Raw genomic sequence first — 4,522 nt, forward strand, 5'->3', positions numbered from 1 at the left:
GACGCTATTTCCCAAGCTTGTTGTTTCATTTTTCAATCTTACGATGTGTGTGTGTGTGTGTGTGTGTGTGTGTGTGTGTGTTGTTTATCTCCAGAATATCTATTCTGTTCTTTTTGAGGGTTTAAATCTCCTTGCTCTGATCATCTGGTTGTTTTTTCAATTCCTGAAATTGTTGACATGACTCCTTTTGGATCTCACTGAGTTTTTTCAGAAGTACTATCCTGAATTCTCTGTCATTTAAATTGCATATTTCTATGACTGTAAGCTTATTTTCTGGAGATGTTTCTCTTTCTTTCTGAGATGCCTTGTTACCTTGATTGTTCATGGTGTTTAATGGACTATTTCTCCTTCTGGGCATTAGTGGAAGTGTATTCTGTTGTTTTTCCAGAAATAAGGTTTATTAAATAAGGGTCTCTCTTTAGCCTGCTGCAAAGAAGGCACTCTTCTTTTGGTTTCCAGTAGGTGGCTTCTAAGCCTCTTGGATTCCTAGCAATTTTGGGAGTATTTGCTCAGATGACCCTGGGGCTCCATGATGATAGGTCTTGGAGAGTATGGGAGGGAGGGGCCCTCTAGGTCGGGGGTTGTGGCTGCAGCTCAGCCTTGGTTTTGCAACTTCTGCCAGCAAAAATCAACTGTTGTTTCTCTGTGGTCCTATCCTGCTTCTCTGCTTTCTGACCTGATGACTGTGCCCTGCAGCTGGTCGGCCATAGCTCACTGCTTTCCAAGGTAGAGATGTTCAGGAAACTCTCTGCAGGAACTCGCGCTCTTTCTCCCCTCCCCTTCCTCCTGCAGGGAGCTCCAGAGGCTGCGAGAGGTAGCTTCAGTCTTGTCAATGTTTGCTCAGATTCCCCTGGGGCTCCACGGTGATTGGTCTCAGAAAGTATTGGGAGAGGGGACCTCTAGGTTGTGGCTTGGGGACTGCAGCTCAGCCTCGGTTTTGCAACTGGGGCCCATACAAATCAGATGTTGTTTCTCTGTGGTCCTATCCCATTTCTCACTTTCTGCCCTGATGACTGGGCCCTCCGGTTGGCTGCGTACAAGCCCCGGCACTTCCAGGTAGGGCTGTTAGGAAAGTCACGGCAGCTTCTACCCTCCCCCCTCCTCATGCAGGGAGCTCCAGGGGCTGCGAGAGGCAGCTTCTTTATTTCTCCCAATCCACCGCCTGATACCTGGGGTTCTAACCTGTGGTAACTCTTATGTGCAGATCCCACGCTCAGACGTGCTGGTGTGCAGTTTGGGTGTTTTTGTTGAGTTTTAGATGTTCAGCTTATTGTTGTTTCAAGGGGAAAGATCTAGGGACGTCCCTCACTCTGCCATGTTTCCGCCGAGTGTCCTAACATCACTTTTTAATGCAATAAATGTTAATACAATGCTATTTATCATACTACATAAAATGATATTCTCAGGATAATGTTCTATATAGAAATATCTATTTTGTCTGTTCAATATGTATCTGTCTAGAACACATACATATGTATATTTCCTATATTGTATAAATATAGGTTAGCAGATACTAGAAAAAGACTAAAACATGAGAGATCTTTATCATGAAAAAAATCCAATGGGAACCTGAGGGCATGAATAATTTCAAGGTACAAAAATAATCGAAATAATATTGCAAAATGATGAATCAGTTGATTGTATGCATACTATTATATACTGAGCAATCACAGAGTCATTTTGTAGTTTTCTTGACAAAAATGCATAATCTGAATCTAGTATTAAGGATATGATTAGACAAACCAAATTGAACAACAATCTGAAAACAACTGGATTGTACTCTTTAAAACATAGTGTCATGAAAAATAAAGACTGAATAATTACTCAAGATTTTAAAAAGGACCTTGTTTAAAGTCTTACTATACAAAAATAACCTAGAACAGGTCACAGATCTAAACATAAAATGTAAAACTATAGTGGTTTTAAAAGCAAATGTAGGAGAAAGTCTTTGCGACCTGGGATTGGGCAAAGAATTCTTAGACATAGTACCAAAAGCATGATCCTTCAGAGAAAAAACAAAAAGTTAAATTGACTTTTATCAAAATTAAAAACTTTTGTTCTGGGAAAGACTGTTAAGATGAAAAACTAGCTACAAACTGGGAGAAAATATTTGTGAATCACGTATCTGACAAGGAACTTAAATCTAGAATGTATAAAGAAAGCTCAAAACTTGATAAGAAAATAGACATACAATTAAAGAAAATGGGCAAAAGACTTTAAAAGACACTTCATCATAGAGGATAGATGGATGGCATATACCCATAGAAAAAGATGCTCAACTTCACTAATCAGGGAAATGCAGACACCAAATTGACACCAAGAAGTGGGTGCAGCTGTAACAAATAAAGATGTGAATTGATTTTTAGATCAGGCAGTGGATAGCAAGGAAACAAATTGGAGGCTCAAAAGATTGTAGCCTATGTGTGTCTGTGGAAAATTTTTGATAAAACTATTACTTGTAATAACATAGAAGCAGATAATGTACCTGATGCCCTTGTGGTTTTAGGTGAAGAGGTTAGGAAACAGAATGTTACATGTATGCCTTAGTTTTTAATACCTTTATTTGGCCAAGGTTCTAATAGAAAGGAAGGAGCTTAGGAAAGAACCGAGAAGTTTGCAAGTAGGGATGGAAAGGAACAAAGAATACAGAAATTCTGGGACTTGACTGGTTGAAAGGTGCAACTGTGTTTTATCTCCAACTGGTTAGGAACAAGGAAAAACAGAAATACTTTAAACAATAAGGGCTGATTATGACTCTGCCTTGGGAAAAAGACCAAATCAAGTATGTGCCTGCCATGTATCCTTTGTTCAAACCTTTATATGGATTAAGTAGAGAGGAGGGCAGTATATTCCTTTAGTTTTATAAAATCAGCTCAGAGACAAAGACTAAAGAATTGTTCTCACAGAATGCGAATAAGTTAAAGTATCTGTTGTTAATGTAGAAAGATATATATTACAAAAATAACTGGGTGTGATTACTGGCACATGAAGCTGATTGTAAGTCTAGTAAGTAAAAAGTTTTAAAGAGGCTCTTGCTATCAAGAGTTGCCAGCCTGGATTAAAAACAATTATGATGCCAGAAAGCTTTTTCTGACAGTATTTAGACTGAGAAATCTGCCTAGCCCCAAAGGACTGCATATTCTTCATTGCTGTCTTCAAATATGGCCAAGGAGGATGTTGAAAAAAAGGGAATACCTCCTAGAAGGCTAAGGAGAAGCATGGATAATGGAGCTAATCCAAAATAGCAGAACCTGGCCCTAAACAGGGAATATTCATAACCCCAATGGTAGGAGTTTATTGAAACATTTGCCCAGTGACGTCTTAGGATTACTGTTAACCAACAACTACTGTGCCTTCTACTTATTCCCTTTGTTAAATGGGAATGTTTATCATAATTATCCTTTCTCTATTCCATCATTGTTGGGTGTGTGTAGAGAAGATAACTTTTTCATTGTTTTATAGGTGTCTGAACCAAGAAGGCCTAAATCTATTATAGAGACTGCAAGAAGATCCTGAATTTCAAGCCTGGTGTCATTCATTTTGTGTGAATAAAAGAGGTAAGCAACTGTTTGTGACCAGAAGGGTGGATTGTGTCAGACTGAATTGTTTAGACAAAGAAAACATGTATTGCCTTCTTTTAAGACATTGGGCTTGACCATGTGACTTGCTTTGGCCAGTGGTTTATGAGTCAATGTTACTTATGCCACTACTTGTTTCCTGCATCTGTCTTGTTATTTCTCTCTGCTCCAAGAGTAGCATGTCTCATATAGGTTCTCCTTCAGTTTGGGTCCTGAAATGAGAAAACTTTTGGAGTAGCACTGTAGCTGACCTGCAGCCAACACCACATAAAGTAAGTGAGGCAGGCATATGTCGTTCCTATAAGATGTTGAGACTTCGAGGCTGTTTGAAACCTACTTATTTCACTTGACTCTTTTTCTTTCTGATAGTTCGTCACCAATGCTTCCAGTCCACTCAGTCTAGTCTTAATTTCTTCTAATGTTTAGAGTCTAATTCATTCTCTTTTCTCCATACTAGTGATAGTAATATTTATCCTGGTCAAAATGTAAAAAGGTGATCTTTTGCCGTTAGAACTAAATGTAACTCCCCCAGATTGGGGGTATAAGTCTTCTTTCTCTTTTCTCTTCAGCTATCCAAACTAAACTTTTACCATTTTCCTCTCTCTCATTGTCTCCTAAATTCTACCATATTTTATCCACCTATTATTTCTTTCGTGCCCTCTACATTGATCACCTTCCCCACTATTTTCAATAAATACTATTCCATCCTACTTACATGTGGTCAACTCACCTACTCACTGTCTTCCTTCTATGGGTCATCGTAAATGTCTTTTTCTAAGACCCCTTTCTCGACCTACTAAAGCTTGATTTCCTGCTCTTCTCTGGTGTGGAAGTATCTATGCTTACTTCACACTCATAATCATGACCTGCAATTTCAAGTTTTCTGGCTGTCTCTTCTCTTAACTATAAACTCCTTAAACTCATGGACTTTTGTTTGCCAGCTG

General features: G+C 38.8%; 1 long non-coding RNA gene across 1 annotated transcript in view; it reads left to right on the forward strand.

Moving 5' to 3' along the window:
- LOC107195363 overlaps positions 1-3,714 on the forward strand; it is a 13,247-nt gene extending 9,533 nt beyond the window's left edge. The window contains exon 3 of the long non-coding RNA XR_001516495.2: positions 3,463-3,714. This is a non-coding gene — a long non-coding RNA (uncharacterized LOC107195363). The remainder of the gene's footprint in view (positions 1-3,462) is intronic.
- The last annotated feature ends 808 nt before the right edge of the window (positions 3,715-4,522 follow it).

Source organism: Pteropus alecto, unplaced genomic scaffold (genome assembly GCF_000325575.1).
Source record: "Pteropus alecto unplaced genomic scaffold, ASM32557v1 scaffold12, whole genome shotgun sequence".
Taxonomy (NCBI): Eukaryota; Metazoa; Chordata; class Mammalia; order Chiroptera; family Pteropodidae; genus Pteropus; species Pteropus alecto.